This window comes from Tamandua tetradactyla, chromosome 6 (assembly GCF_023851605.1).
Source record: "Tamandua tetradactyla isolate mTamTet1 chromosome 6, mTamTet1.pri, whole genome shotgun sequence".
Classification (NCBI taxonomy): Eukaryota; Metazoa; Chordata; class Mammalia; order Pilosa; family Myrmecophagidae; genus Tamandua; species Tamandua tetradactyla.
In genome coordinates, this window is record NC_135332.1 from 152,296,705 (window position 1) to 152,317,406 (window position 20,702).

General features: G+C 36.6%; 1 long non-coding RNA gene across 7 annotated transcripts in view; it reads right to left on the reverse strand.

The window, feature by feature from the left end:
- The window catches only part of LOC143688954 (uncharacterized), a 214,577-nt gene that overhangs the window by 114,162 nt on the left and 79,713 nt on the right, over positions 1–20,702 (reverse strand). For all 7 annotated transcript variants that reach the window (XR_013178414.1, XR_013178415.1, XR_013178412.1 and 4 more), the window contains one exon: positions 5,657–5,752. This is a non-coding gene — a long non-coding RNA (uncharacterized LOC143688954). The remainder of the gene's footprint in view (positions 1–5,656; positions 5,753–20,702) is intronic.

Consider the following 20,702-nt stretch of genomic DNA (forward strand, 5'->3'; position numbering starts at 1 on the left):
TATGCAAGATGTTGTGGAATAAGAAGCTGGGTCCTCGACAATGTCCATGAACAGCTACCTCAGCCCTCAACTGCGTACTTCGGAATTCTTATTATGTGAGAAAAACAAATCTTATTTGCTTAACTTACTGTAGTCTAGTTCCTGATACAAGCAGGTAATCAAAGTCCAGCTGACACAGGTAAGTAGAAAAAGACTCTACCTCTTAGGGCAGCAAAGGTAAAAGGAGTCCATGTGAAAAAATATGACCCGTCATCATGTGAAGGGAAAGGGTGGACCTTAAAGTAGTGTGTAGGTACAGGGAAGGAAGTGGGTGGGGAAGAAATGAGAATGGAAGGTAGGGAACAGCCATAGCAGATAATAGTTAGCAGATTCTAAAGCATCTCCATTACAATATAAATGGAGCTCAGGTTTTATTCTGCCAATAAAAGGGAGTATATCAACTTCAGAGTTTTCAGCAGCAAGTAACAGTATACCCAATAAAGGTGATTTAAACAATACGGACATTTATTTGTACATGTTTAATAAGAGGTCCATATGTGGAGAGTTACAAGGTAAATTCAAAGGTTCAATAATGTCACCTGGTCAGAATCTTCTATGGTTTTCTCTGTGATTCCCTTAGCTTTCTCATTGCATTTTAGCAGCCATAGGTTTAGGCAACATAACCTCACTCTGTTACATCTACAGACAAGAAGAAGAGGGCTGATACTTAAGCATCTCTATTTCTTTTCTGTTTTATCAAAGGGGAAGATCCTTCGCAGAAGCCCATCAGACTTCCCCACTTACTGGCAGAAATCGGCTACATAAACTTAAGCCAGTCTTTGGCAAAGGGGAGTGTTTTTACCACAAGTACGAGACAATGTTAGTTTTTCCCCCTTTTATTTCTTACCTTTCTGTTCTTCTTCAAAGTGAGGCCCTCAAATTTTTACTAAGTGCATGGAAACTTAGAACACAGTATGTTTCTTAGCCATTCTTTACAATAAATTTTGACCCTGTGACTAAGTTCTACTAAATGAGTTGTAAACCAAAAAGTCATGTGGAAGCTTCTGGAAACTTTCTTAAGTAAATACAGGGGGTACTTCCTTTGCCCTATACTTCTTCATCCTTCCCTCTGTCCTGTTGAATGGCATACAGGTCAGATGAAGGGAGCTTAAGCATACCTTGGAGCCATGAAGTGACTTTAGGAATGGAAGCATTCCAAGGTAGATCTCACAAGGCAGAAGGAGTTTGAGCACCTTAGATCTTTTTTTAATTACTTATTTTTAATTTATATATATTATATATTCACATACCATACAATCATCCAAAGTGTACAATCAGTGGTTCACAATATCATCATATAGCCATGCATTTATCATCACAATCAACTTTTTTCTTTTTTGTGAAAAATAATATATACAAAAAAGCAATAAATTTCAAAGTACATCGCAATGATTAGTTGTAGAACAGATTTCAGAGTCTGGTATGGGTTACAATTCCACAATTTTAAGTTTTTACTTCTAGCTGCTTTAAGGTATGGAGACTAAAAGAAATATGAATATAATGATTCAGCAATCATACTCATTTTTTAAACCCTACCTTCTCTGTATAACTCCATCATCAACTTTGATCTTTCTCCCAGTCTTGAGAGGTATTTGGACTATGCTTATTCTAACTTTTTCACATTGGAAGGGAGCCCCTTAGATATTTATAAAAAAAAACTTGCTACACCGGCTCTAAATTACTAACTTTTGGACATTGCCAGCAAAATAAATAACATTCTATTGTGTTCAAGTTGCTATTTTTTGGTTCTGTTTTTGTTTGTTTGTGCAGCCAAATCTAACATAAACCAAAGACTTAAACAACTCACGGTTTATTACTCATGGTCAAGAAGTGGGATCTCTTTCCCAAAGTACGTTGCTAACTCATAGCTGAACAAAATAATGATTCTTCTAGCAAGAAAGAAGAGAGTGGCAGTACAATAGGCCTTTGTTAGTGTTTGTCAGAGGAAATCATCTGGTAATTTTCAGGGGTGACAGATCATTATCTATACCTCCACGTTAGAAAGTTCATCCCATTATGTGTATAAGACAGAGGAAAAGGGAGGAGTGAATTTAGAAGACTGAGACTACCAGCATGAGAACAGCCTACTACAGGGTCAGTAGAATGGGGAAGCCGCAACAGTGAATACTGATTGGACGGCAATGGGGTTGGGAAGGAAGGGACACAAGACAAGAAGATACCAAGTTTCAATCACAGAAAAGAAAAGCAGATTTAGAAAGCAAAGCATTCTGAACTCTTACGCTCTCTTGATGGAAGAAAGTTTATAATCAACCAATCAATCAACCAACCAATCAACCAACCAATCAACACTTACTAATCACTACTACATGCAAAGCACAAACTTTGACCATATTTTGCAGTTGTCTTTGCTTCAAACTAAAGGAACTTGCTCACACACAGGAATTACTCAGTACTTCTGAAAGTTTTTCCAGGCCCCTTAGTGGAGAACAGAGACAACCTCAAAATGTTCCTTTCCTTCCCAAAGCTCACTATCTCATGGAGCTGATGAGATACAAATACCTGACACAGACCGATTAAGTATTCATCAGTGCTTTCCAGGGGGGATGATGTTCACAAAGAGAGGTAAAATGGAACAGTGATGCAGTTTGGGGTTCAAAATGTTGGTGGGGGGAAGAAAGGAGAAAAAATAATAGTTCTACCTAGTTGAGCAAAGAAGGCTTCATGAAGGAGATGACAGTTGACCTCTTTGTGACTTTCACCTCTTACCTTACTTCCTCAACTGTTCTCTACTTCTTTTGCTCCACTTTCTTAACCATTTCAAGCTGTCTTAAGATAACAGCCTTGTTTTGTTTGGTTTATTTAACTTGGATTTGCACTTCCAGTGATCTACATATTGATGATAGCCTAAATTCATCTAAAAATTGTGAATTTGGGGTGGTGCAACAGTGGCTCAGTGGCAAGAATTCTCGCCTGCAGAGCTAAAAATAAAAAATTGTGAGTTTGATTCCTATGGAAGAAAAAGGAAATGGATATTGAGGGGCAACAGCAACCTCTAACATAATTATAACCGCCATTTTTAGAGATGAAGAAATGAACCCTCAAAGTGGCTTGTCACTGATGACACATCAGCTTCATGTCAAAGCCATGATATAAATCCCTTTCTTCTTGATCCAATTCAGCACTGATTTCACTATACAATAATGGCCTCATCAGGTGAAAATGAAATACCTCCTATTTGATGACACTTTTTTTTCTCAGAATCAACACATTATCATGGTTAAAAATTATTTTGAACAAGTAAATTCAATGAATGCATCACAATATCAACCATCATTCTAGTCCTTGATTTTGTCTTTATCCTTTTATGCTCTATTAAAACTTTGATATTAACTCTAGGTTAGTCCTATTTTCTTCATCTTTTGGTCTTGCCTCTTTATTCTGCTAGGCAGCAATGTAATTTTCTTTTGTCTCCCTTACTCTGTACCTGGTGGTTCTGCTATAAAATAATTACATGATTGTCTTGAAGCATTCCTTACCATTTTCTTCCTGCATCAAAACCTTTTACCTTTTATCACCATCCTTACCTCTGCTGTACTTTTCTTCTTTTCTTTTTTCTTTTTTTTTTTTTAATTTCTCTCTGCTCAACTTTTTAAGGGACTTTTTTTATTACTCAAATGATCCTCTTCAGAGTCTCCTGAATTTCAGGTACTTGAGGTCTCTGAATCCCTATGAAAAATGACTATCACTCCCTCTGATCTATAAAGAACTGGTTTCCCAATAATTCTAAAATATATTTAAAAATAATCTCGCTTTTCAATATTCTCTACATGATGGCATCATTTATCTGCTACATCAAAGCCATTGTAATGTTCCCCTATCTCAGATTATTCAAGGTCTGAACCCTAATGTCATCATATAATCCTATCATTCTGCTTGTCATACATAGTCAGCTTTGTTGCAGCTCCTGACATCTGGAACCATCTCCTGCAACTCCTGGACACCCCATCAATCTTCCAATCTCATAATAATAAAAAAAAGTAAAAATTAAAAAAGCCTTGCCTTTCAAATGGTTGCATGGTCTCTCCCTTTGTATCTGAAATGTTCTCTTATCTAGCTCACAAAAATAATTTGTGATACAAAACATCTCTTCTGTTGTTTAGAGATTTAATCTGTCAACTAGCAAGTACTTAGATTTGAATACAGGCATTTCTCAATGAACTGCTATTTTTTTCATGGGGGGTTCAAGTATGGTCCCATTCTGAATGATTCATGCTAATATAACTGTGCAAACTGATACCTATATTTCTTTGCTATTGTTAAAGCAAAAGGAATGAATACTTCACATAGGCTTGGCATTGACTATACTTGACATAGAGAATTATGGAGCACCTCCAAGCAAACAGGGAAGTGTATGTAATATACAAGAGGTGTTCTGCTGAAAATAGAAATTACAATATCACAGAGCAAATGGTTTCTGAACAGCAACAGGTCTCAGGAAAATGTTTCCCCTACAGACATACATTAGTGGTTTAATGATAGTATTTGGGGAATTTTAAATCTTATAAATGATTTCATTTGATTTGCCTCCCTAGAAAAATACTCTCGGAGACTGGAGATTGGATGAAGACATCTATTAAGTAGGAAAAAACAAAAATGATACAGTCATTTACTATTTTTTGCTAAGTCTACTGGAGCAAAATTTATTTTATTTTGACAAGGTTATTGAAAATACTTCGACAGAAAACAGTTGGAAAGAAGTTTTTGGGTTCTTTCCCCTAATTTTTTTTTTTTTTTTAATATAAAGGAAGTTCCCTTTATGTTGTGGGAAAATGTCAAGACTCAATTAAGAAGATCTAGCCTTTAAAAGTCAACCCTTGGGCGGGGTATGGTGGCTCAGCAGGCAGAGTTCTTGCTTGCCATGCCAGAGACCCAGATTTGATTCCGGGTGCCTGCCCATGCAAAAAAAAGTCAACTCTTAAAGTCACATATATTTGAAGTTACCCCGAAACCAACCCTATCCTTTATCCTTACCATATATTTGTTGTTTATTTTATTTTATTATTTATTTTTTGCATGGGCTAAGGCACCCGGAAGCAAATGTTGTTGATTTTAAATAATATTTTATTTAATACATCCAACAATTTAATTTTCTTCTTACTTTGTCTCTTCATGCAATTCTTTAAATTATTGGGTACTTCTATGAGAAATATAAGGATATTCTACCACAATTTTTGTCCAGACATTTGAAAGTTCTATATCCTTGTTTTGTTTGCCAAATTACTTGCACAAAAAACAATGAATAAAATTCATTTTTCTCCTGTTTATTTACATCAGCTAATAAAAAAAATCAAAATGATAGCCCTAATGACCCTGTCATTTTAAGTAAACAGAATATACAACAATCTGGACATAGAAATTATTATTTCTATAACTGATTAGATCTCTAGTTTCATTTTAGTACATTTTTAATTTAAAGGCATTCACGGTCACCCCATTCTTTAGTAACATAAAAGAAAAATGCAAGCATTCTGATGAAAACTTACTTATTATTTTCTTTAAGCCAAGATCTAATTCATAATTCTTGAAAAATTACACTAGAATTATTCTTAGCTAAATCTTAAAATGATTTTAGGCAAATAATTACTAGTGCTCTTACCTAGACATTTCTAAATTTCTATCTTCTGGCTCCTTTTAAGATTGTACTTTCCTCTTCCACTTGTTTGGGGCCATATGACTAGTGGTGGCCGATGAGCTATGAGAGAAAGAGACCTGTGTCACTTCCGGGTTAAGTATTTAACTTCTGGGGAGAGACTTTCCTGGTCTTTTTCCACAGATTGACCCACAATGGTTGAGATGATGGACTTTCTGTCAGCCCAGGCCCCTGAGGAACTCCCCTTTACTCACAACAGACATGTAATTTGGGCCAGAAATAACGTTTATTTTTTTACACCAGAGCATTTGAGGGGTAACTTTTTTTCTTTTACCATATCATAATCCATCATGACTAAAACAGAAATACGATAATGCTAAGAGTATTAAAAAGTTTTAATGCCTTTATTTTTCCAGTCTGCATATACATTTATTTAATCATCATATTTATCTTGGTATACTTTAAGGAAAATTAGTAGATATAAGAAAAAAACAATAGATATAGAGGGATCAGTGAACTAGAAGCTCAGGAAAAGTATTTTTAAATATAACAGTACAAAAAGCACAAAAATAGGCAGACTTCAAAATTTCTTTTCTTAGTTACTTCTTCATCAAAGTTTTTTTAATTATGAAAGAGGAACTGCATATAGAAGAAATAAATTATATGGAAAAATGTAGGAAAAAGACAAAATAATGACTCCACAGACATAATCATATAATCATATTAAAATTTTGATGTTTCCTTCCAATCTTTCATGTATCTTCAGTGTATCTGCATTTACTAATTTAATAGCATACTGTGTGAATTAAAGAATGAACGTAAAATAACAAGGAAAAAAACTAGAAAAATGCATTTAAGTATTCCACTGAGTTTATGGAAATGAAGGCTTTACTTAGCATAAGTAAAAAATGAAAAAACACTGAGAAAATTATAAAATCAAAACAAATCAAATATCAAAACATCCTAAAAGAGGTATGACAAAAGGTACTTGTGCCTCTGAAAGCTAAAATTTGTGTTTTTAAACATTATAAAAGACTCTGTAAATATAAGGTTTTATATTCTGTTATGTTCAAAGTATTTACTCAATAAAAATGTAGACTTTATAATCTAGTGGTCAAAATAAAATTAATTCATGAAAAGAATGTAAAATATCAACTGCAGAATTAAGGGTTAAATTTGGTAATACAAACTGAAAATAATTAAGAGCTCCAAGAAAGAAAATATTTATGAGATGGTAATCAGTGAAAGATTCTTAGAGAAAACAGGATCTGAGCTTGGCTTTGATTTCCCATAATAAAATAGGAAGAATCCCTATTTTTGCATAGGAACATATATGAGCTCAGTCTTGAAGTATGTTGTAAGGAAACACACTATTAGAGCAAGAGCCATAAGTGAAAAGTGCAGATCTGGTTCAAAAGCACCTAAGTGAGCTGTGGGGCTGGTCCCGGAGGGGTATCTAAAATGCTTGGCAAACCTGGGTTTGATTCAGGCTGGTACTCAGACACAGGACATCTGCTCTTGTAGGTGGTAAGTGTCATTAAAAGACAGAAGCACATCAGGGCCGTCAGGACCTTGGGGATGGATGCTGTAGGTTAAAGTAGAGCAACACCACTCGAGGAGGGTCCATGACAAGGCCCAGCCCCTTGGCAGAAGGGACTGGCAAGCACCAAGCAGAGTGCCAGGGAACACCCTAAGAAAAGAAGAAGAATCCCTTATCTTTGCATAGGAACACGTTATGAAACTAATGTTTGGGGTAGGGCTTGAGTTCTAGCAATGACCTTGAGTACAAAACAGGAACGAAGTTTGAAGCCAAGCAATACAATTTGAGCCATCATCACAGGGAACTCTCAGGAGGAGATGCAGGTGCCCAAGAAGCCTACCCCAAGCCCATTAGATACAGAGCATCAGACAGCAAGGCTAACGCCAGATGCTATCTGCTGGTAAAGACATAAAATATAGCCAAATTTGGATTTCAAATTAGAGTGGAGCTAAGCATACAGATGAAGTTCTTTGTTACCGATAGCTGAACAAATCTAGAAAGTCAGAAGCTGACACTCCTAGTTTTCAAAATGCTTTCATGTACATCATTTTATTTGATTGGCCTGAAGTCTGTAGCCCTTTGAAGTAGGAAAAGCAGGGATAATTTTTCTTATTTTGGAGAAGAGACAGGACATGCCCAGGTCCTGTGGTTAGTAAAGGAAGTATTCTGTCCCTGGCTCATTGTTAACCTCTTTGAAATGTGGAAAATCACACAGCGTTCCATAATAGGGATGATGACATGGAGAAAAGAGAAATTGTGATCACAATAAAAATAATTATTTTGACTTACCCAGGTGACTAAAATTCAAGTTATCTTTAGAGAAATAAAGTTACGAAGCCATGACAGAGTTCTATTATATGGATGGTTTTAAAATCCCACTTGTGGGGATAGGTATTAAGCAATAAGAAATAGGAAACCACTGACAGCTTTTGAAATGAGTGGTATAATGAAAGCAACGTTTAAGAAAAACTAGTCCAGCTGTGGGTTATAAGATGAGGGGGTGGGGGTACTGAAAATAAGGAGACCAACTAGATAGTTCATGAAATAGTCCAGTTAATGGTTTCATGGGAATATGATAATGTTTCCAAATGCATGCAATTTTGAGAATCTGATGGGACTTCCTGCTTTATTTTTACTTTTATTTTTTACCTTTGAGTAGAAGTACATGATATAACACATTTCCGTCAATTATACTGCAAGTGTTCTGGTTCATATTATGATAATTAACCTATAGTATGCTACCGGTATAGTCATTTTGGCTGATTTCTCATGCATTTATCCAGCAAGCATGTATTAGGCAGCAACTGTGTGCCCTGTACAGAAAGTAAAAGGCCTAATCCTCCCCTAGAGGAGCTTAATTCATTCTATATGTTCCCTAAAAGTGGGTGTATTAAATTTGGCAAACAATTTAAGCTTTTTCTGGATCTTTGACAAAAATCTCCTCCTCTGGGGCTTATACTCAATGAGCAGTCATGAATGTACCCACCCATAAACCACTAAGTAGTCATCAGGCCACTTTCCTTTGAAAAGCATGGCACTTTTCCTCATAGAGAGAGTTTTACTGTAAACATGCCAGAGAACACACTCTCATGCCTGCAGCCTCCCACAAGTGCCTTCAATCACCCTAATTCCATCAACTTCAAAGGGGGCTCAGAAAAGATATGGTGGAGAAATAAGAAGTTGGCAGGAGGTGTACCAACACATCCTCAAGCCACAGTGTGTTAAAAACATGAGCCTTTCATGAAGTTAAGTGCCAACAAATGATACTTAGCGTTTTCAAAGAGCTTCCCAATGGCCTAATTAAACATTATGAGGTCAATCAGTATTATTAGCCTCATTGCATAGATAAGAAAATGGAAACACAGAAAGGTTAAGTGATGTGCCCAGGCATTCATAGTTCAACAGCATTCACATCAGTGTTTGAACTCTGAGGGCCTGACAACCAAGGAATGCTTCAGCTCATCTTCCAGTTCCCTGCAGAAATATTATAGCTCACTGTAATTTATCAATCACCATTTATGACCATTCGTTATAGCTTTTAGAGGTTTGATTTAACTTCCAACAGTGAGTGGTTTATTTCACATCAGAGATAACCAAAATGTCTTATCAAATAGCTCCTAATCCAAAGAAGTGTATTATAGACAGATAACACTCTGTTGAATATGGAATTCCCTTACTAGATAATACTATAACATTATCACAAATTTATGTGTGTATATGTGCATTTTTTTCTGTATACCTTGGTGATAAATGCCAGGTGATTAATTTACCATTGTGATTAACTCAGTGAAAATCCTTGAAGCTCCTACTTTTGCAAGAGGTCACTGAGATTGCCATTAAAACAAAATGATACAACCCGTTAGAGCCTCAGAGTAAATTAAATAACACCCATCATATTGAATGCTAACTATTGGCTTAAATATCATCTTCTTGATATTTCTCTTCCAAAAGAGGTAAACATAATAAGGCACAATCTAGGCTACTTCTTCACCTACTACAAATAACATCATGGCTACACAGGGATCAGCATTAAGCATATACACCTAATGCCTACTGACGATAAGCTTAAAATTTCTGGCATTTGATTTTTTAATATAGAATTTTTAATTAGTAATTTGTTTTATGATTTAAAAAAAATCTAGCTCTTTCTTTCATTCTTGCTTAAGTCAGAATCCTTGATATGATAATGAATTGTTTCATGTTTCTAATAGTTTAATGAAAGACAACATGCTAATGTCTGTTTCTAACAGATATGAATAAAATCAATGTTTCCTTCCTTACTGAGTTTATGTTCAATGATACTAGTAAAAGCAGGTTTTTGTTTTTTTTTTTGGCATGGGCAGGCTCCAGGAATCGAACCCAAAACAGGTTTTTAATATGGTCATATTCTAGTATTTTATGGGAAATTTGATTTTGAAATGTGAAAAGATACTAAAATTAGAAATCTCCACTCTACCCCTCTGCAGTGTGTCACAGGCATTTTATCTTGGCTTGGAAGAGATAGACAAAATTAATTAATATAATGGAGATACTTCCATTAGCATAGTTATCAATTTTTCTTTTCTAAGACAAATGACTCTAGTTCTACCAACTTTTCTTTTTAGACAATATTTCCAAGTTATCATTAAAGTAAACAAAGAAGCAGTATAAAGTGGTGGTTAAATTGTGGAATTCAGTCTGCTTAGGTTAAATCCTGACTTAGCTGCTATTTAAATGTGCTTAAACTCACTAAGCTTCAATTTCCTCACAGATAAAACTTAAACAGTAATGGGAGAGTATACTTCATAGGGTTGTCTGAATTAAATGAAAGAATACAGGTAAAGAACTTAGTATATATAGTAGCTGGAATAAAGCAAGCACCCAATAAATGTCAGCTATTTTTTGTTAGAATGAGAACAATGGCACTCACAGATTGCTCAATTTATCTTCACTGATTTCTTTACAATTATCCATTTAACAAGCATTTTTGAGTTTTTACTCTGTGTCTGGACCAGGTAGTATACATAAAATCCTAGGTCATGTATCAGATGAGAGAGAGGAAAAAACATGATATTTTGTTCCTATTTTGGGGTATTAATAGTTTAATAGAAAAGGGAAGACAATTATCCATAAAAGAGAAGAAGAATATATGAGTTTGCAATACATTTTTTGCCAAAAGATCATGTCTCTCTCCAATATATGTAAAAATATTAGGCAATATTAAACAAAATAAGAGAGTGATATCCCCAGGGGAGGGTATTGTGATGGACAGTGGCCATGTGGACCACCACCATTTTTTTTTCAGCCTCTTTCCCATAAAAAGGAAGCCTGAGCGCACTTTCCTTTTTGCCTTGCACATAAGGAGGGTCATGTGGCCTAGGCTCCACCAATGTGTTACATCCAAATGACACTTCTGCTTAGAATCACTTTCTGGCAATGATGTCGCAGAAGTACTTGTTTGAGCAAGGCAATAGTGGTGAAGATGCTGTCATCTCAACTCAGCACAAAGAGTGTCAGCTGTGTGTTTGATCCTCCTCCTGGTAGGGGTAGTAGTACAATTCTCCATTTGTACAGACTCGTGCAGTGGTGGGGCATTGTCTTCAAATGTCAATGAGCTTCCAAGCCTTACTTTCTGGACTTCCCAGGGAGTCTATGAGCTACCTAATACACAGACTAGTGAAGTATTTTGCTATTTATTTTATCGTTTAAGTTTAAATCTTTAAGATGCCTACATGATGCATTTCTTAAGACAAAAGTTGAACAGGCAGGAAAGGCTTAAGGCACTGCGGCAGATACTACTATCATTCACTGATAGCCACTTTCTCCTCTCCATCAGGGACATAATAGAATGACTGTACTTGCCCACTCCCTTGAACTTACTCCAGCTTGTGACTTGCTTTGGCCAATGATTAAGTAAAAGTGATGTATGTGTTCTCCAAGTCAAGTGTGGAAGCATTTGATTTGCAATTCTCTATTCCCTGCCTCTCTCTTCCCTTGCTGTGACTTTCAGAGAAGTCTAAGCTGATGTAGAAGGAACGACTCTGAGTCACCACAAGAGTACAGTTGCCCCCAAAAAATGTTCATGATCTTGACAGGATTTTACACGAAAAAGAAGCAACTATTTTTTAAACCACTGAAATTTGGAGGTTGGTTGTTACCACAGCATAACCCATGCTATTCTGACTAGAACAAACACACCAAGTTCTTCAGCAGAATTATGGATACTCACATATTCTGTAAATAAATTAAAATAATTACTTAATGCAATAATTAGAACATTCAATAAATCTGAATGGATTCTACAACAATATATCCATAAATATTTAAATTACATGGTATTTCTAATTATGGTGATAATGAAGAATTTTTAATTTTCTCTTACAAATACGATGGTTTGGTGTCAGCATGGCCTTAGTGTGATATAATCTAGAGTAGAGTTAATCCCAAGCAGGTTTCATGGCAATATAGAACCATTTCATTGAAAACCTACACATTCCTCATCTATTTTTCAGTATTCAGCTTATTTTCTAAAGACAAAGTTGGAGGTCCTGAAACATAAAGTTGATTAAAAACAGGAAATACAGATCTATTCTCAAGATTTACTAGTTAGCAGATAAAATGACCTCCACCTCAGAATCAAAGAATACTTAATCCTAGGATAGTAAAATATGTTTTACTTAGGTATGCCCATTTGGGCATAATTGTGACTGCGTGAAAGGCTGTGTAGAGTAAGAAATCTGAGACTAAGTCTAGATCCATTCGTAAATAGCACCATGCTGGCTTTAAACATCTACAGCAGCCATGAAAGGGACTAGTATAAACACAAATGCCACACATCAGCCCTCCCAACACTGTGCTATATAAAGTCTGCTTATATGTGTAATGTAAATTAATCCTGGGTTTTAAACACTAAACACTTTCATCCATCTGAAAACAAACAGGACAGAAGGCCAAAAATGGAATTATGTTATTTTAGACAGTCTATTGCTAGTTCCTCCATTCTTACAAAATAAAACTTCAAATAAGATCAAAATTTGTGGTTACTTCTCCTTTATGAAGGACATTTGATGATATGACTGCTGGGCCATGTTCAAACACATTTCACTAGCATCTTCATTATGAAATTTTGCCATAATTGGTTGTATCAGAAATCTTCTCCCCCTCTTTCTTCTATAAGTTTATGAGTTACATCCAGGCCCAGTTTAGATTTTGATCATATGTCTTCAATAAGTGAGTATAAGCACTGCAAATGTCATCAGTACTATGATGAAGGTTTTGCTATTTAAATAGTAGAGTTGTAGGATCTCTACCAAAGCAGCAATTTTATATGTATATTAAATGGCCCATGTGGCTGACTATATTCTTGAAGTTCATGGTTAAGTTCGTCAGTGGTACTTTTAAATCAAATTGGGAATTTCTAATGGATATAGGAGTGGTTCCCAAGTGGTAAAAATGCCTGAAGATGTGAGAATAAAATGAAATCATGAAATGGGCTGTTATAATCATAGTGACCACAACCATGGGGATAGGGCTTGGGCTGTCAACGATGGCTCCATCTTGTCAGCTTTGGTCTCAGATTTAATCCTGGGCTTTAATTTTCACTGCCACCCCTCTTTCATCCTAGCCTGCTGCAGACTCTCGCCCATATTACCCCTGCCTGCTGAATGAGAGGTTGTGCTGGTTAATAGGAGAGGAGTGGTAAAAGTGATAGAGGATCATCAAGGTAGTTGCCAGGTCTTTTTGTACTCCTGCTATTTTATATGTAGCAGGATTTAAGGGTAAGGCTGGCTCAGAGTAGCCTCTGAAGCAACAAAGGGCTATTTCATTGAAGACTAGCTTGTCTTCTGCCCATTTTGCTGCTACCCAACTCAATAATTCACTGGAAAGGAATGCTGCATGCTAACAAGTTTTCACATGCAAAATGCTTATTGGAGCTAAGGTCTTGTGTACCAGCATCTCTGAAAATGTGAGGGAAAATATATTGCTCTAACTGGAGCAGACTGTTTATGTTTTACCCAGGCTAAGTTTCTAGGCAGAATTTCATTGCAGTTTCCAATATATTTAGGAAAACAAAGTTGCCAAAAAACACCCTTTATTCTTTTAAATAGGCTCACAGCCTGATAAAACCTTAACACAAAACAATAACTCACTTATATTTATAATCTTAAGCACATCCAGAAGAGCATTTCAAAAATTATATGCTAGGAAAGACAAGACTCTTCCTAATTAATTTAGGAATTTAATTTTTCTAATTTAATTTTTTATCTTTGTTCCTGAAAGATAATTTCAGGAACAACTGTATGTCAGGCTACCAGATAAATATTTACAACACATTCAAATTTAGCTGAACTTATTTGACTTCAATCAGTGAAACTGTTTCCAGACCCAAAGGTCACAAAAGCTGTTATCAGGTTTCCAGAGCCTGCCACACCAGTCATGTCGGAAACCAAACGCCACACATTCTCTAGGCTTCCGCAAATCCTGAAAAGCTGATATGGAGACAGTCTCCTCCCTCCTCACCCTCCCCATGGAAAACCCCTTTCTATCCCTTCTTTCTCCAGCAACCTAAACTTCTTCCTTTGAATAGGTGACCAGTTTAGCAAGCACTCTGAAGCATCTACATCCTTCAGTCCTGGAATGCAGCTTGCAAAATGTTTAGGTCGGAATTTCAAGGGCAAGAACTGATGTGACCAATGAGGGCGGATGTGAAGAAATCCCACAGTAGCAGGCTCCCAGCCAAATTTACTGTGTCAAGTTATCTGCCTAAAAAATGTTACAAGGGCCATGAGGTGCCCAGTGGGAGCCTGCCAATTAGAAAGAGTGTGAATGAGACTTCTGGGGCTGCCCAGGGTGACAGTGCCACAGCCATCATTTGGCAGGAGGCAATTTAAAGATAGGTGTCTGACAGCACAGCCAGGGTTCTCAGGAGCTTATGTACAGTTCTTAGAGCTGCACTCTCTGTCATAAATTACTTTACTCTGATTAAAAGTGCCTACTGCTCACTCCAGGTGCTGAACTGGAGTACGTACTTTCCTTAAGAAGCCAGTATTTGCACAGTTCAGTCAATGGTCCAGAGAGGTGAGGGGGAGAGAAGCAAGGAAAATACGCACCAGAATTCCAGGGTTTTTGAATCTCCTCAGAGGGGAAACAAAATTGATAAGAAGTTAGGGAAAATCACAAAACAAGAATCTAAATCAATCCTTTACTTGACTAGTGATATCATTATTAGCGATATCACTCCCATCATGAAACACGCCCTTTATAAACCTAGAGATTTGCTACAAACCAAGTGACGCAGAGTCTTTCCAAACTATTTTAACATGACTAGACTTCTCTAAAAACTACTACAAAATGGGATGGTAGAAGACATATTACAAGTTAAAATTAAACATATTCAAATTAAAAGGGGAGAAATTAGACTCTACCCTGTGTAGTGTTCCTTGGATATAATTATCCAATGGACACAAAATGTTGAATTAGTTAACCCCAAGTGATAAATTTGCAGGGTGTATTCAGAGTGCATGTAATAGTTAAGTTGCAAACTGTCACAGGATTGATATAAACTGTAATGGGAGTATGTGGTTTTCATGCATTATTCCAGGGAACAAAGGCAAATAATTGGCCTTAGAATGGCTAGAGAAAACTTACAGACTATATACAGATCCTCTACAAGTTCAGGTACAAAGATATAAAAGAAAAGTAATTCCAAGGTCAACTTCAGTCAGTCTTAACGGCTTCATTTTTCAATCTTCTGAACTGTAAAATAACACATTTAGCTAAAGTCAAGAGCTAAGTATTAGCACTCACTTATGCACCAGCTTCAATATGTTCTAAGTGCTCTCTATGTACTAACTCATTAATTCCTCACAATAACCCTGTGAGGTGGGTACTATCATTCTCATTTTACAAATGGAGAAACCAAGACAAGAGAAGTCAAGTAATTGGCCCAAAGTTATAGATCTAATCAAATGCCAGAAAAAGGAATTAAACTAGGTAGTCTGACTTCAAAGCTTATGCTAAGAACATCTCTAGCTATGACAGTACAAGATTAACATTGGCTTGGATTGGTTATACATGCATTCTAAAACTTGGATTCTCTTTGGTTGTGATGAGTTGGATGGGTGGAAGTTGAAAGTGAAGATACGTGGACATGCTTAAGGTGACAATTTCTTTCATGCTACCTGCAGGAATAAAATTCAGAAACCAACTCCAATCAGACTATATTTATGTCAAGAAATATTTCCAACACAGGAAAAAAAAAAAAAGAGCTATAATTATTTACAATTACGAAGCATCTGCTATTATAGCACCTTAATGTGGTAAGTGCTCTTTTGTTGTCAGTTCCAAGAAAGATAATTGATAAAAACAGGCCTGTTCTTCTTATCTCAGAGAAGTTCTCCACAGCCAAGGAGCAACTGGAGGGTCTTACTTCTGGGTGGCCCAAGCAATCCAGAGTGGCGTTAACAAACCGATAGCAGCTTCTTTTTAATAAAACAGAAAGATAATCCTGTTCCTGGATCACCAGATGTATTTTTAACATACACGTAAAGGTATCTTGAAACTTCATTTTAGCATCTAGGTACTGGATTAGTTTTAGTACGACCTTTGGTACTCAGACATCTGTCTAGCTTAGCTACTTGAGAGAAGTTTCCAAAAGCAAAGTTTCCATTTCTCTTTGTGAAGTTTTATTTCCTTTTTCCTTAAGACACACACTGATATTTGACAACACATAGACACAGCTGCAATTCTATTCTCAGTGGTTTTCAGTGCACTGATTAGAACCCAGGACCCCTGATCCTTGTTAAACAGCTAAAAATTATAGTTCAACTTAAGAATTAAGAAGAAGCTCATGAGGGAGATGCAGAGCGGATGGCAGAAAGCTTCTGCTGGAAATCAAAACTGGAAAGTATAGATATTCTCCTCTGTATGTATTCTCATACCTCAGGAATTCCACTCTTTTTGATCATTAAAAATTTTGCCTAATTCCTTCTACCTCCAATTTTAAATCTGGAAATTAGTTACTATTCCCCTTTTCCTGATAAATACAGAAAGTATTTAATTGCATGATTATCTTCAATACATGTGGGCTTTTCTTTTCTCCAAATCACTGGGGTCAGTGGAAGACCACCACAGGCTTCTCCCTTTCGTGCCTCAATTGGACTTATGCCAGCAAGCTTCTCTGAACTGCAAATTGAGATTGAACATAAAGTATAAATTGCTAAAGAAGTAGAATCTACTGCTTCCTTATCCCTCTGGATCCTAGGCTATTTCAAATGTCAGGGCACATCAGAAATATAAAGTTCAAGGATGATGTATTAGTTCTGAGTCTGTATTTAGGAAAACTGGCAGCTCCAAAGCAGGGAAAGCTGTACAAAATCTGCTTTGGCAGAGGCTTTTTCTCCCTCTCTCTCTCTTCATTTGGGAAAGGGAGGAATGGGATAGTGATGGGAATTTGGCTTTCTCCCTTGCTGTGGAGGAAAAGAGAAGTAAAATAACCAATGATGACTAGCTTTGGCTTTGAATGTCCAGCAATTATTAAATGCACTCAGGCTTTCAGTAAATTAAGAAAGTTGATGACCTACAGGGCTATGCAAACCATTTATGGTGCTGAAATACTGGAGAGTGAAGCTCAATTTTTGTACAAAGATTTATGCATTGTGACTGTGACAAGCATGTGTAAGAATAGAGACATGAACATGAATTTACTGGAGACCATGTTTCTGACATATAGAAATTCCAGTTCCTATGAAATGCCAATTACATAACAGATACTCAATATGGAGATACTGATGAACAGATTCTTCTCTGAAGGAAGCAAGCAGAACTTAACCTATTGAAGATTGTGTGTGCCAAGTGTTTCCTAGGGCCATCTTTCCCTGGACTCAGAAGCTACCCCTGTCCCTCCTCCCACCCCCTGCCTGCGTGGCCACTGAGTTGTAAAGCATATGGTGTCTCTAAAAGATCTAGTTAAAATGCATGTGATACTATATAGTTCGGGAGTTTCTGCACCTGAAAGAAACTTCATTTAGTAAGCTATTTTGATTTTAATATGAGGTATTTTTAAATTCAATCTGATAAGCTACACTTTTCTAGCTAGAGGGAAAAAAATCCTGAGAAAAATAGATTTTTCAGCTTGTTGCAAAATTAAAGATTTTTCAATTTATATTCCTTAGGAGATGGGAACAGAACAGATAACTGGCAGCAGTTATTTCTTGGCTCAGTTTCCAGTATTTAATTCATTCAATGTTTTTATAAGGTTTTCTCCAATGAAGATGAGAGACCTGTAAGTAGGAACTCTGAAAAAATCTGAGTAACAGATTTTCAGCAAGTAGAGTCGGAATTCCTGGTGAAAGAGGACAGAAGCTGTGAGCCATTTCTCTGTCTAATGGGCCTTGGAACCGACTTCCATAACCTTGAGCCGGGCCCCTCCTTGTGATGCATATGTGAGATGAGCAGTTACACACTGAACTCACCAAAGACCCTTGTGGGGAAGAGGTAGGGAAATTTTTCTAAGGGCTCAGGAGCACTAAGATGATTTGGGAATAAGAACCAAAGCCTAGGGGCAGGGATATAAAGCAGCAAGTAAAAGAGGACAGCAGAGGACTAGAGCAGGAATCGAGGCGACTCTTGTTTCCACTGCAGGGGTCTGTAGAACTTCCCTTTAGAGCTCTGTTCCTAATGTGATTCCGTTTCTAACTCCCAGTCTCCCTCAGGTTGAATCCTTGAGGGAATTTTTTTTTTTTTTTTTTGCCAGACCAGGACAGGTGTCCACTGGGCCATTAAGCTGCGGCTAGGGTGCAGGTCAGCTTCCAGGAGACTGTGAGGATTTCTCCAGCACGGTGGGAAAAGAAATTCAAGCAATACCTGAATATGAGTCCTCCATGCTAGCCAGCGCTCCTCAATTTAAACTTGCATACAGATACCTAGGGATCGCGTTAAAATGCAGACTGTGATTCTGTAGGTCTGGGTGGGGCCTGAGATTGTTCAGCTCTGACATGCTCCCAGGTGCTGTCTATGGCGCTGGTCCACGGGACACCTCCCCCTCCCCCTCCCCGAGTAGCAAGGCACTACACCACTAGATACTGCAAGTTTGTCTTAAAGAAAATAATAACAATTTTGTAGAATGTTTAACATGTTAGACACTATTTGAAGTGCTTATAGGTTTTCCCTCATTTTAACTTTACAACAATCATAGAGGTTATCCCCGTTTTGCCAATGGGGAAACTGAGACACAGAAATGTTAAGCGGCCTGTCCAAGGTTAGGCATTTTATGTAAATTCCGCATAAATAACCCATGCTAAACGACTCAGACCCAATTTATTGGAACAGCCTCTGTTGAGTCATTCTTAACTCCAAAGACTTGTTCAGTATCTGGATATGGACCACTACATAAATAGTTATGACTGGCCAAATACCATCAAAACCTTTCCAGATGGAATCAGCTTAGTAAGAACACTTTAAAATTCTCAGAATCACACTATTTAACTATGTCAAGCTCAACAATATGCAGGAAAACTGAAATGCCAAAATAACAAGTTCAGTTCTCTGAATATTCTACTCTACTGCATCTAAATATTGCTCCTTCTGTTTCAACCAGAACACTATCTCTCACCATAAAAATAAATACACAACAATTTGTTTTCAGCAAGTAGTTTAATTCCAGATTGCTTTATCTTGTCAGAACCTTACAAATGTTACACTGAGCAAAGAAATGTAAAATACTGTGTCTTAAGCTATATAGGGTAACAGTTTCAACTGGTTAGATATTAACTACATTACATAAATATCTCCTTTGCTCCCCAAAACTGCCCCTGTCCAAAATAATTTCCCACAAATGCTCACGGAGACAGCTCTAAATACAGCTTTCATATATTCTATTCTCCCAGTTGGCTGTACAATCAACATCTACCTCCAGTTTAGGTTTCATTTAAGAGTTTCTACTGCTTATTCTTCCTAGGAGTTTGACTGTTTGCATTAGTTGTTGAAATTCTATTGAATTAGAATAAAAATTACCAGAACAAATTTTATGCTGCAATAATATAGTAAATATCTTTTTGGTATTTAGTTTTTGTGTGTTTCCAATATGATTCAACTGAGTTCCGCTCCCCCATCCCATAATTATTGGCTAATAAAAGGGGCTGCATCTAGATTGAAAACTGCCCTACTCTTGCAGAGTGGCTGTTACATTTTATATTCCCATAAGCAATGCATGAGCGATTCTGGTTTCTTTGCATTGCAACAGCATTTGTTATCCCTATTTTTAAATTTTAGCCATTCTAAGAGATGTGTATTGCTATTACATTGTGGTCTTAATTTGCACTTCCCTAATGGCTAATCATGTTGAACATCTTTTTATATGTGACCTTAGGAATTCCATAAAATGTTCCTTTATGGGGAATCTAAATCATGGCCAGTGCCTTCCAAGTTGAAATTTAACTTGCAACATTTTTAAAAATGTTATTAGACATGGTCAACTAGTTCCGTACTTCTTACATTATTGGTAAAATAGGATTTGGAGTGCTTGCCAGCACTGTTTGTAACATGTATCTATGGGAAATTTGGAGTTTCAAACAACCCCCTTGGACATGAACACTTGGAAAAAGCTAAATTTATTTACTAAATATTTGCTAATTCCTTCATTTTACTAACCCCTGATAATTCCTCAATGAATTTCAGGCAGTTAAATTCATTCACATATTCTGAATCACCTATACTACACGTTTGTTCGATCAGTTTTAAGGATTTTCATTTATTTGGTTATTCCCTTTCCTTTCCTTTTCTGAACAGCCACAAGAGTACAATTAGCAGGAGAGGATCTTTCTCATACCATCTTCTTCAAAACTTATAAAATGGAACTTTATCGAAGGCTAGAACTCCAAAGATTCTTGCAACTTATAATAGTAGACGTTACCTCTGAAATAAATTTTTTTTTAAGTAAATGGAAATAAACAGTTCATTCTATAAGTTGAGCTGTCAAGAAAAGAAATTTTCTGACATTACAAAGAAATATTACTTGGCTATATTGTGCAATGT